Below are 14,129 nucleotides of genomic sequence, written 5' to 3'. Positions count from 1 at the left end.
CATTTGTATTTATCTGAGTGAGTTCATCAATTTTTCAGTGAGCATTTATTTTGTTTTGCTTTACTGAAACAAAGCAAAATAAACGCCGAGGATCCTGGCATTCTGTAGTTTTGCAATGTTGTTCCTACTAGAAAAAGACAGTAAAGCAGGCAGATATTTCTGTATGATTTTTTTGTGGGAAATTGTGGGATCTGTTGGAGATGTATTGTCAACATTTCAAATGGTCTGTAGTCTTTCATGACATTAGTTATTGAATTGGTTTTGCAGCAGTGGGAAGTGATGTGTCAAGGGAAAGATTATGGCCTTGTCAACGGAACAGGTTAGAAGCAAGCGTTACAGAATGGGAGTGAAACATGTTGTCAATCAATATTTTTCTCTTATCCTCTTTCTTACTTTGCTTCTCCCTTTGCATAAACTAACCAGTGAAGAATCAACAAATTGCTCCTTAACCTTTTAAAAACAGTACTTCTCATCTGTGGAATGAATCCCTGCTTATTTCCACTGAAATTAACTAGGTATTTGCTCATCTGGATCTCACACATGAGTAGCTAATGCATCCTTCCACTGGTGTTAAATCTTGATCAAATTTAAATTTCAGCTTCAGAGCATAAAATATCTGCAGAGGAATAACTTTCCCTCTAAATCAGAATGTTACTGATTTCTCCCAGTTTTGTATTAACTTGGTTTTAGTCTTTGAGAAGTCTGAAGTATGCAGTGGACAGTTCAAATTAATTGAAATCACAGCCATGAAATTCTCTGGAATTCCTGCATTGTGCTCTTCAGTCACTTTTTCCTATTCTGAGAAAAGAGGGTGACATGTTAATAGCAAATCAGCATGGCACTGTCCTACTTTTTACTTTGATAGTTTCCAAGTAGTATTTTTACCTCTATTTTTTTCTTATACTGGAAAGCACAGGGTGTCAGAAGTTAAGTAACACTTTAAGTTTAGTTATTATTAAATCAACTTTGGATTCAGTTTTGTGGCTATAATTAGCATTTTGATGAGAAAGAAGCCTGTTTAGTTCAACTTAAATCTCCTGTGAGGTGAAAAACTTGTTTTTGGCTTCTGATAGTGAATTATTATCCCTATTGAAAACAGCACCTTTAAGAGAAAGTGCACTTAAATATAGTTGTCTAAATCCTAAGTTATTTGTAAAAGTTCTATTGTAAACAGTACACTCTTGTGCTTCCCTATCTGAAGAAGCGAAAATACTTTAGCAACCATTCAAGAATAGCCTTCTGCTAATTTTTTTGTATCAGTTGCTTATGATCTGCAAAATGCCTGATAGAGTAAAATGAAAATAATATAACTACTCTCTTTTCTTTAATCATCATCCATTCACTTGGAGGAACACAACTGTAAGTAAAGGACAAAATAATTAAGTACAAAAATGCTAACTTAAATGTTTCATCACCATGTTGGGGGTGAAAAGAGATTATAAGTTGGCAAAAAATCAAAGGTGCATTGTGAGAGATAAGCAAAGTAAATAGAGGACAAGAATAACGGCGCTTACCCACATGGAAGATAGGAAGAGTATTGTAGTTAGAAAGAATCCTAGCCAACACCGAGAGGGGCAATTTTTCTGTGTTACCACTGCAAACAACTAATTGGGATGTATTTGGATCTATGTATAATTTGTAAAATTAATGTAAAGAAAAACAATAGATAGGCAAGTAGCTTCAAGGGTATCTTTATATGTCCAGGACAGTAACTCTTAAAACTGCTGAGAATAATGTCTAGCGTAGTTACACTAGAGGGATAAACTAGAGGGACAAGATCCTTAGAGTCTGGAAAATACAGCCTTTTTCTGTTTTGGTTTTTGAACTTCTGCTTTTTTTAAAAATAGTGACTACACCACATTGTAGCCATTCCTTATTGTAGTGAAAAAGGTGTATTAAAATAAAACTATTTTTAAAGCTGCTTTATGAATAAAGGCTTCTGCTTTTAGTGCTGCATTTTATACTAAACATGTAAGAACAAAAACCAAACTGGCTTGTTGAAGTGGATAATACTTAGAAGACAGTCAGAAGTGTTCTTTAAAGGAAAAGGAATTAAAAAGTAAAATTTAAATCCACTTCTATATACTATTTCTCTTCAAGTAGCAACTTGCATTAGGGCACTGCATGGTCTTTTAAGTGTTGGGGTGCATGTTTTTTTGTGGTTTTTGGTAGGATATGTTTTTTTGAAATCTGCCAAATTAAAAATGGGAAATGAATATACATACCCACATGTACTTCCTTTGAACTCTGATCTATGAATGTGTTTCCATTTATCTTCCTGTTACCATAGATTGAATTATGTAACCTGTCTGGATTTGTTTTTCTGGGCAGCTACTAGTTAGCAGGTTTTGAGTGTGGTTCTTCCTTCCCTACCTATGTACCCAACATCTGCTCACTTTGTATCTCAAGTGTTCTGCATCTGCTGTATTATTCCAACCTCTGTTGTTTGATCCATCCTAGCTTTAGGTGGGAATTGTGGCAATTGCATTTTGAGGGAGAGTGCATGTAAGGCAGGGCATCAGGGACTGTAGACCATACAATTTACTAAGCATTTTAATAATCAGTAATCTTCTGATAAGAAATAGTTTATTTTTTAACTTGTTTTACCCCTTTCTGGTTTCTGTGCTGACCTGTTTGGTGTTGCAGATCACCTGAATTTTTCTGAAGACAATTATGTGCAGAGTCTGATTAATAGATGAGGACTTTTCTTTTGTAGTGAACTACTGCATATTTACAGCAGTGCAGTTTGCCTGTCAAAAACCCTTGGTGTCTGCTGCAGATGGCTGCATAGTCTTAAGGAGTGGCTTCCTGGCTGCATTGTACATGAAGTGCCAAACACTGAAAGCAGTTTTGTTCTGGAATGCCAAAATACATTAAATCCATTCAGGAAGCAACATATGTCAAACGAATAAAAATACCATGTTCATGTGAAAAAGAATGTGGTAATTATGTTTTTCAAACCTATTTTATTTCCTGAGTTGAGGGCTTAAAAAGGGCATTTTTGTATTGAGGGTGATATTAAATACCAATTGCTAACTTACCTTGTTAGCATTTTCACTACTGCTTTTTTCCCCATATCCTATTTGTTTTACATATACCATAGATGGAAGTTGAAACCAGGAGTGTATTGATTACAATGAAGGATTAGGAAAATGATAATTACGTTTTCCTCCTTGGATATCTAGGCCTGTAGGCCTGTGCACAGTATACAGGTTGTTTGGTTTTTTTTGCTTCTCACTGCCTAATTCCAAAAAGTTCTCAAGATAAGGACTATGAATGTTTACAGTGAATAACCCCAAATTTTATTTTTATAAACACATAGGCCCAAGGCCAAACATTTTGTTGCTTATTATTCCATGTTGGTAAAGAAGTAGCATTAATTTCTCCTAGTTAGAAGGCAAAGGTGTTAAAAACTGCATAGACAGAAAAATATATGTGTCTCTAAAAGCTATAATTTAATCTGATTAGTTTCTAACTAATATATTGCATGATTTTTGCTGACCTGAAATAATTAAAAACCTCTTTAAGCCAGGGGAATGAAGCATGTATCTTTTAAAAACAGTTTTACTTGTTCTTTCTGAATGTCATTTTTCTCTTGTTTTTTTTTCTTTCTGTTCAATCCCTGTGATTAGAAATAGAGTTAAAAATTAACTGCAGTAAATTAACTTACATAACATCCTAATTGCTGTTCAGTCTTGTGTAAGAAATGAGAGGTCCTTGTAAGAGAAGAGAGGGCAAATATTTTACTTCCATAGCTGTCGAAGGCAGAGATTCATTTTAAACAAGCATTTAATAATGAAGTAGATTCATGTGAAGCAGAGTCAGTAGCAGAGGCCATAACTGCTATAATTTCTGTAGTTTTTTTGGGGTAACTTTGGGAGATCAGTTGTAAAGCAGGGTTGGAAGCATGATACATTCCTGTCTCTCAAATTGGAAAAGGAGATTTTTAGCTGTTCCTTAGTAATGGTACCACCATTTAAACATTTGCTTGTCTGCTGAGAGATGAGACGAATCCTGGAGTTGCCTGTTTGTATCTTGGTCCAGGTCAGCTGAGTTATCGTCTGTATTTGTATTTATTCTGGCAGTCCAGCTGCATTCCCTGATTGTGATGTGTGTGTGTGTTAGTTTGATTGGTCTCAGCCTTCTTTGGGATAGTTATGAGAAAATCTGTAGACATATATTCAGGTATATTTGAGCTTTCCTCCTCCTCTGCCTTTTTTCATCTTTGAAGTGTGGTGTTTATCTTCATTCTAGTCACCAAATTTTGTGTTTCATGAAGGTAGCAGTTCTGCTAGTCACAGAGAGGCCTGACCTGTTCAAGCACAGTTAATTCCAGTGTTTCTGCTTGTCTCCCAGCTATCAGTGGCTACAGGAGTGGTCTGTAGCTATTGAATTGTAGGAAGTACCAGAAGTAGTGCAAACAAAGGAATGGTTTTCCAAGTCTGTTTTCCTTTTGTTCATTAGTGAATCTGAAATGTACTTCAGAGTGTCTATGGTTGTCCCTCTCTTCCCTGCGCATTAAGACCTATCTTAATTCTATTGAGTCTAGCCTAGTTTGCTGACATTTTCGGTGGGAAATAACAAGTTAAATCTTACTTGCACTTTAGCGCTTGTCATCCTGAGTAGTACCAATTGCATGTGTGAGCAGGTGTGTTCACTACTTATCTTAGTGTTAATGCAGTTGTCCAGAAACAGTAAGCTTGACACAAAATCTGGGTTTTGCCTTTTGGAACATGTAAATGTTGCAAATTTCAGTGTACTTGCAAGAGTTATAATGTATTGTCTTTTCTCACTCTTTAACCAAATGAAACTGTTGTCGAAGAAATTGTCATTCCTGGTTTTAATAGATAAAGAATACTATGGAATCTGCAGGGTGGTTTTTTGTTTGGTTTTTTTTTTTTCCCTCCTTGGCATTTATTCCAATTTTTTCCAAGATTTTTCTATGCTGTTGGCTGTACATATGTGTTTTGTACCTCTCCATTAAACAGCTGAGTTGTTTTATCCTTGATTGTTTCTTTTTAAGGTACTTTGTAACGTAATTTTACTCTGTGATTTAATTAGACATGATGTATAACTGTTGTGACTTTTAAAAGCATATTGACTGTTATGCTTTGTTTTGCTCTTTCTTGTTGTTTCTTCTTGAATATGCCCATTGTCCTTAATCTCTCAAAGACCTTGGTAATGTTGATTTGAGACCAAACGAGCAGACAGCATAATGGAAGAATTCTCTTTAATGAAAAAAAGCTGTTTCTGTTTCTTCTTATCAAGATTTACTGTTAAGTCTGTTTTTGAGGTGATGTGGGTGGCTCTAAGTTAGTCGGTTATTAGGAGGGGCTGTAGAAGAAGAAATTAGATGAGAAACTTGGGTCAGTGTAGAGACTGTTTTTGTCCATACCAATTACTAGCCTTGCTTTACATCCAAGCGTCTGAAGGTTAATAAAAAAGGTCTTATTTCATGATTTAGCACAAATCACCTTTACTATCAAGATTGGAAATAGGTTGTATTCTGCTCTAAGGCTTGGGCATCATCATGGACTATAAAGTAGTGGCTTTCTGATGCTCTAGGAAGCTTGAACTGCATTTTGTATATCTTCACTACATTTTAAGAATAGTGGGACATGTGAATGATACATCTAGATCAGTGGCATTTCTGTGTATATGAATATAAATTTTATAAATCTATTCAGTGTATCTATTTATGGTTTGAATTATGGGTTGATATTAATTGAATATTTTTCTAAATGTTCTTTCCCTTCATATTAGGCCAAAGGGAACAACTGATACTTTCTGACTTTCTGTCAATAGCACTTCTTTACAAGGCAAGTTCTTGTATTGGTCACTTTGGAATTTAGAGTTTTTTCTTTGATTAAAAGGAAGTAAATGTATGTAAATTTTGACCTTACCGTGTTGGGGATGATGGTCTGTATACTTTTGTATGCTTTATTCTCATTCCCTCATTCCCTCTTATAAATTTAAAGCATTGCTTTGTAGGCAAGTAATTGAGTTTTTGTTGCAAAAACATGCACAGCGCTTGCTGAGCAGCAGTGTCTTGAAGTTCAGACCACATCCTGTGAATATTTCTTTCAGTTTTGTAGAGTAAAACCTGCTGGTACAGTCAGTGTCGGGACCAAGCTGTTCACTGAATTCACTGAGCATCATTGCTTCTTCTTGGCTGCCTGTAGATATTTATCATGGTAATTTTATTTTTTTTTAATTCCTTTCTCCTGCCCCCTCCACCAAAACTATGAATGAAGACGGATTAAATTATAAATGTGACACACATGAATGAATTTTGCCATTGCCATGTGCTATTGGCAGCATTAAAATATACTTGCATAAGGTTTTTGATACATATTTTTTTGTACTAAAAGAAAAATACCTGTAATAATGAAGTTAAAGTTATCACCTTTACTTGAAAGGAGTTTTAATTTTTAAAGCCTGTGGCTAAATGTCTAGTCTTACATTCTGCTGCATCTGCTCTGCATACTTCCTCTTTGCTTCCGGTGTGGTTCTCTGCATCAGAAAGAAGCCAAGGTATTGAAGGTGGAGACATGGTACTGAAGGTCAGCAAGTTGTTGAGCAAACTGATGTAAATGAAGAAAAGTTCTCCCCAATGTCTTGCAGATTTAGCCTTTTTGAATCAGTTACTAGTTAGATTTACAGCGTGATTATGCAAACCCTAGCTGTAATAAAAGGCAGTTGTGAGTGAAAAGCAGGGATTACTCTTGTTTCAACAGGGTCTAGTTTGAATTTTGCATTATGGAGATTGACTTGCATTTTGAGTTTCAGTTGCTGATTTGGAATAGTCTTCCACTTGCCAATAAATGTAAATGTTGCTATTCATAATCAGTGATTTGATCCTTGATAATATGTACATAAGAGTCAAAAGTGCAGTTAGTAACTACTTACCCAGTTACATCTCCTTTTCATTAGATTTATAGTCTATCACCTCCCATCTCTCCTACTTTTTCTTGCCATAGGCAGATTGACTTTTAGACTTGAGACAGTAGGCTAGGAATTTAATGTTTCTCTGTAAAATGGTATTTAATTTCTGCGGGAGTGGGAAATAACTAACAATAGAAAAGGAGAAGAAACAGTGAAGACATTTTTTCCTGAAATCTACATTTCAGAGCGCTTTCTTTTGAGGCTTACAAATCTAGCCTCTTTAGTTTGTTGGGATTTCTAATGACATTGTGTTTTTCATTATCTAGAGGGATCTCTTGGTTGAAATGTGTAGGTCAACAGTATTTGAACTTGGCATGCTGTTCCTTCAGATTAGACCTCCAGGCTAGTGTGAGTGCAGAACTGACAGGTGATGGGCAGTTGGTATGATTAGTAAACAAGTTCATATATTACATATTATGACAAAATTATGGACTTAAGAGTGTGCAACACCTTTACAATATTTTTCAATTTCAGATGGGCAGGGTAGAATCACCTTTATTCATGAAGGGATTGAAAGTGCAAGATAATTTAGGGGGCAGAGGATGACGAATAGAGGACATTTAGGTTCATCATTCTCAGATCTTCTAGGAAGATTGCCAGCTGGGTGTGGAGGTGCTTTGGGGCTGAAATGGGAAGCCATGTATGGGGGCCTCACTTGATTGTACTGCACTCATGAAATGCAGGTGACTTCTGGTCTTTTCTTCCTGTTTCCTGAAGGGCCAAGCCCCTATATTAGAGAGGAGGTGGCACTCAGGAGGTGTGCATTAAGTGAACAGAAACAGCTGGCATTTGTGCTGTTACCCATTTTCTAAGGCTATGATACTGTGCTTGTCTCTGCTTCTCTGGAGAGACTAGAGTGCAGTGATCTATTAAAGCTCTAGTGAGTTTAAAATGTATTTCTTGTTATCTGAGTTTAAATTGCTCCCTGCAATGCACTTCTTAGAGTCATCACATTGCAAAGGTTTAAATTGAGTTGTGAAGACTTTTTCCTTCTCTAGACATATAGTATTAGTAGCAAATACTTCTGAAAGTTTAGCTGTACATTGCCTGCTTACTGGAATACTGAGGTGCCAAATGGATAGTTCTTAACACATCCTTAAGCAGTTAAGCTATTTCTCATGACAGCAATTGTCTATTTGTATGTCCTGCTCTTTAATCTGTAAAATAACACCTTATCTTCTGGTTGAATGATAAATATTTGATGTAACATTTCAGGAGAAATAGTGTTTGCTGTAAAATAATTTGTTTCCTGTGGTTCAAAGATGGAAAAAACCACAGAATATGTTAAGTCCCAAATTTTCTTGAACATTATAATTAGGAAGAGAACTTATGTATTAGGCTTTCTCTTTCAAATTATGTAGTGTAAGGATTAAGCTATGCAGAATTTAGAGGTACTGAATTCTTCCTGAAGGTAGTTTCTAAATTATTATCTTCTGCATACTTAAGAGTAACTAATATTAAGTTCTCTGGGACTGGAATTTTGAAAATGTGATGCAAAGGTTGGTTGTGTCTTTTCCTTCCCTCACCCCCAGATTGAAAATATACTTGTTTTTCTTTTTCTTAAATGCATTCATAGTTTAGTTAGTTATTAAGATACCAAAATGTCTGTTAACCTTACAAACGAGCACAGAAAAAGTTGCACGTTTTTTCATGTTTCCTTCATTTGTTATTTCATTTGTGAGAAACAAAATCTATCTGTTATAAGAATTGAGAGTATGGTAAATTGAAATTGACTCTGAACCTGAGGGTAAGTGTATGTTTTTTTTATGGTACAGTTTCATGCTTGCATTAATCCATCCCACTCTAAGTGAATGTATGAAATATGCATTGCATATACATATATATATATGCAACTGCATTCATTTTTAGTGTTTTTAGAGTTACCTTTTTCCTGCATTTTTTCCCCTTAAAACACAAAGATTTTTTTTTTTATTTCTTTTTTTGATGCTTCAGTTTTGGGATTTTGGGGAAGAGTTAGATTTTTGAGGGACTGGTGGGTAGTTTCAGTGCATCTGGCATGTGTTAAAATTCTGTGCAGAAACGTTTGTAAGAAACAACTGTATTTTTACATTTGTTCTGCTGTGTGGTTAGAATGCAAAGCTGAACACTGCTTTTTAGGAGTATGTGCCTGTATTTATACTCTGTATCTTGAAATGGCTGGGGTGGGGGTTTGTGGAGAGAGAAAAAGAGTCATAGAAATAACTACTTGCTCTCTCTCTGCTAAGATCACTGTTCTCTGGTATCAGTCCTGACACTTGAATATAAATTCTGAGTCTTGCATGCTGGAATAATAGCCAGTAGTGAAGCTAAGCTTAGTGAGGTTGTTATGCTGGAGTGGGTTTTTTCTACCTTTCTCCTTGAGTCGTTGATCTAGAGAAGAACTCAGGAACCAACATAAAATTTAAGTGTTAAGGTTGTGTACAAATCAGTCAGCTACTCAACATCAAGTACTTAAGCTCAGAAAGTATCTTCGAGTTGATGCCCTCTCCTGCTAATCACCTAGGTTCCAATAGCCAGATTGCCTTTTAACACTTTTAATGATAGCAGTCAAGTGTGTTTAAGCAATTATTAGTGTTTTTGTTTTTTTTTTAGTGGAGTAAATACATATCAAAATAGCTTCTAGTAATATAGGGTAACAAATTTTTATATGTTGTCAGTAACTTTATGGATCCTCTGTTTGTCCAACTTAATGGAAAAAAATTTACAAAGTATTTCAGAAAGCAGTTGAGGAGAGATTTTTTTCAGTTCATGTCCAACTCCATTAATGTTGTTGCTAAAGTATTGGTTTTGTATGGGTATTGCTAGTAATTATGCTTGTATATTCATAAGTTCCTATTTTTCTTATTTGGCACTTTGGATTCAGCTAAACTATGCTTTAAAAAATTTAATAGCATTTTAAAATTTGTCATGGTAGATGAAGAAAATGGAGGGTAAGCATCCTGTGGTACAAAATGATTTCTTTTTCCTGTTCATTGTGAAAGCAAAATGTTACATTTTATGTACAGATCTACTGGTGCAGTAGAACTGACTTAATAAATACCTTGACTAATCTTTTTTACAATATTAAAACTCAATTAGTAAAATATTTCTAAATCAATTTTGATGTTTTAAGGGATTTTTTCCATTACTCACTGTTACTATTAGTTGCTTTTATATTGCTAAGATAGTGGTATGATTATGCTTCTTGGCTCTGGGTGGAAATGAATGTAGTGTCCATTGGGATGTTTCATCTGGCAACTTTTTAAGCTTAGCCAAAGTGATAGATACCCTTGGTTTATGATGTGATGTTACCAATCATTTTAGCATAGGCTCTAGGATACATTCTTGCAAACTCTGAAGTATTTTCTAATTGTACTAGCCACATCTAATTTTTTACAATGTTTCAACAAAATTTTGTATAGATAAGTAGACCCTGATCATCCATGTAATATATTGAAGAAATGGAATAACAGTAACAAGGAACTAGAAACAGTAAAATACAAAAAAAAGTTCTGTTTTTTGAGTAATATTTTTTTGAGATGAAGCATGGTTTTCACAAGTGCGATAGTGGAGTAAAATCAAAGTTGATTCTCCTCCTAATTGTCTTTGCAGCCACAAAAACTCCAACATGCTGTCTACAAGCACAGCAGCACAAATCTGTCTAGTTCTGAAAAATCCTAGTTGTTCATAAGTGTTCTAAAAAATTCTAGTTGTTCATAACTGTTCTGAAATAGGCTTATAACTCAAATGTAATATGGATCCTTTTTTGTATAGTGACCTCCTTGTTAGGAGTTTGAGTTGGATTGGCTTTTTGGTATTAATTTGATAGTGTGTTTTAATTAAAAATTACAAGTCTCTGATAATGAAAAAGCCCCAAGTAGACCATAGCCTTAGTTCTACTCTCTGGATCATCCTATTGTGGGGAAAATTGGCATTAGGAGAAGTGTCAGAGGTCTTTCTTCTAATGATGTGCAACATTCTTGTTTTCTTATTCCTCCTCAACTGTTAACTTTTGGAGTCTACTTCACCACCGAGCACTTGTACCATGGATGCCAGGTAACCACAAACTTAAATAGGTAATCTGGAAGAGACAGAGTATTCAACAATCCATTCTTTATTCATAAAGATGCCACTTACATCTCAAATTGAACTCAGTCTTCTCTGGATGATCGCAAGATGAGAGAGAGAGAAGTTAGTCAGCTCTCCTTACTTAAGAGCTAAAAAAGCTATTCCAGGCTTTGCATCATAGACCATCAGTTCCTAAAGAGGGTGTGTTATGAAGGGAGTTGCTGGCTAGATATAAACTCAATTTAATGTGATACTTGCTTTAGGATTTTCAGCCATGCAGGAATTTTGACTGTAGGTGGGAAAGCAGTAGGAACATTTTAGAAGGAAAATTCCAGAGCCATCGCTTTAAGGGACAGCAGTCCTTTTTTTTTTTTTTTTTTTTTTAATTCCTGAGAAAGCCAGGAAAATAGCAGTGCAGTCATCGGCCATGGCATCCTTCAGAGTTTCTAATTGGGGTGGCCATGACACTCTGGGGAGGTGATAACAGCAATGTTTTGGAAAAGGTAGCTAAGATCTGTTAAACAGATGTGTTACTATGGGTGCTTTAGGGCTTGTTACATCTCACAGAATTCTGGCAGTGGCAGAAACACTTATTTTCTTGACAATTCTGCTGCTGCTGTTTGTCTTAGGAACTTTAGGAATTGCAAAACTCTAGGAAGCGGTTTTGTGACTGTATATTAAGAACTAATCAGGATCTGTTCTCCTGAAGAATAGTTTCTCTCAGGAAAGGTTGCATTTTATATAGAAACCTAGATTTATTAGACCTTTTTTTCTTTTGGGTGGGATGTATTAGTTCTTCTAAAAACAGATGAGAAACCATTCTTCTGTATTTTGGCACTGGATTTGAACTAGCTTCAACAAATGTCACTGAGATGAGGCCATGGGTGTGTTCCACATGCATCTTAGATTTACTGCCTACTAGCCAGGATCACATATTAAAACTTAATTTTAACATACAGAGTGTATGGCAGTACTGCACAAAAGCTCACCGGGCAGAGTAAGAAAGAGATCTAACTAGTTGCTAGCAGCTGTCTCTGTTCTTGCCAAAAGCTGTGGCTGCAGACCTTCAGTAAAATGTCACATTTAACTAAATGAAAGGCAGCTGGCAGGTCCAGTTAAAATAATTGAAGCTTTTTTTTTAAAGGCTCATCTGTTGCACTGAGTTTTATTTCCCCATGAGGGCTGTGAGAGCTTTTGTGTCTGTGTGGGTGATATAGATTCTCTTTTAGAGAACATGCTTGAGATTCACCAGAACTTTAAAGAGGAAGTCATTCAGCCAGGTCCTGCACATAACTTCTTGTTGATTTTGGTTACATTTTGTTAATCTGATAATTTACTCCATTTATACAAATAACAGGGGGCTGTTCTGAACTCTAGCTTGCTAGTAGTGTATACATTTTAGTTTTGGCTACCATAAAAGGAGGAGACCATAATCAGTTCTACCTTTCCTTTGTTTTGACACACTACTTTTTTTGTTTGCATTATGTTCAGATTTGACAAAGAGCAAAAATGAATGTTGGTAGAATGGTGGTTGTTGTGGTAAGGTATGTATTACTGTTTCTGTGTTGTCTGTGTTCAATTCTGGTGTAGGACAAAGTAAATGTGTGGATTTGAAAATGTCTTAGTTTTGTGCAAGGCTGCTTACACCCATCATTTTGAAAATACTTTTTGGTTCTCTTTCACAGATCCATGTGGATGGTTTTATAAACTGTTCGACGTCCTGGTGAATCTTTGGTCCCAGTTGAGAAACTGATTCAGGCTCCTATGGTGTAAATTGGCAGTGGTGGAGTGATTTGGGTAGGTGACTGTCCACATGTGTTAAAGGAGATAAAGGGCAGTAAATGTTATGGCACACTTTTTCAGTTACTCTATTAATTGTGCTATTAATATCATCTCACACTCACACATGCAAGAATGACAAATTTTTAACTGCTGAATTTATATTATGGTAGCTTGTAGGGATGAAGCATAAGAAATGTGACTTGTTTGCTTTCTTTTAAGGGGTGCTAGGGATATTCACTGTACTGGCACTGTCTGTTACACTTGGGTTACACAGCATGATCTGTTTGTGTTTTAAAGTTGGTACAGCTCTGTGAGAGCACTTGTTTAGAGCAAACCTGACTTCCATTGCTTCAGCTCTATTTTTCTGCATTATTTGCTTACTTTGAATTAATAACCCATTTTATTCTAATGTATTCAGGTAAAATTAATTTCAAACAAATATTTCTGCCCTGGATAACATAGATGATTTTGTTCTATGTAGAGAAAGGTTGGAATGATTTGGGTTGGTTTTATTTTTGTTTTGGGGGATTCAGCTTTTTTTTTCAGTTGCATGCATGTATTGTTGCAATTCTGTGTACCTGTTATATTATTAGTGGTATGTTTAGGGTGGGCTAAGACTGAAGGGAATTTTTTAAACCTACTTTTCATCGCATTATTTAATAGCAGATTCACATAAATTCTCAGAAAGGGGTCATAGCAGAATAATGAAAAAATGACTAGAATGATGTGGCCTTTTTAAAATAATTTTTATCCATAATTGAAGTGCCATGAAAATCTTTGGTAGTTTACAGTATATACTGGAGTAGGACAATGTAGTGTCTTAGTCCTAATAAGGACAGTTGAGCAAACACATTTTTTAAATTCTGTTCTCAGAATCTTTTGCTCTGATTCAAGAATGTAGTTAGAATGAACCTGCAAATATGCGCAACTAGCCACGAAAAATGTTTTACTTTCGAGAGGAGAAATATTTTAATGGCAAAAATAATGTTTTAAATGCTTAATAATTGCAGAAATTATGTACTTGGAAACAAAGAAGTTGTGATACTTACATTAGAAAAAAAGACAGTACCAAGTGTAGAAACTTCTTATTGAAAATGAATTCATGGGAAAAGAGTGGGTTTTGATGAAAAAAGTTACGTTTTTGAGGAGCACATTATTTTTTGAGAGGAAAATCCTAAATATACATATATATATATTAGAAGTACTTGGTATTCTATCTGGGGGCTTCACAATTATTGTTTCTGTAGGTCCTTGTTTACAGAATTTTAAAAAGTGCTATGTTTCTCTGTTTAACTTTAGAGATTTCTTTCATAGCTCTCTGACTAGAGAGTGGTATTGTGAAGAAAATTGTCACA

General features: G+C 35.3%; 1 protein-coding gene across 5 annotated transcripts in view; it reads left to right on the top strand.

The window, feature by feature from the left end:
- The window catches only part of ERBIN (erbb2 interacting protein), a 118,675-nt gene that overhangs the window by 6,660 nt on the left and 97,886 nt on the right, over positions 1-14,129 (top strand). For all 5 annotated transcript variants that reach the window (XM_079330494.1, XM_079330493.1, XM_079330495.1 and 2 more), the window contains exon 2: positions 12,678-12,789. The gene's annotated coding sequence lies outside the window, so the exon portion shown is untranslated. The remainder of the gene's footprint in view (positions 1-12,677; positions 12,790-14,129) is intronic.

Source organism: Erithacus rubecula (assembly GCF_903797595.1).
Source record: "Erithacus rubecula genome assembly, chromosome: Z".
Lineage (NCBI taxonomy): Eukaryota > Metazoa > Chordata > Aves > Passeriformes > Muscicapidae > Erithacus > Erithacus rubecula.
This window is presented reverse-complemented; position numbering and strand designations above follow the sequence as displayed.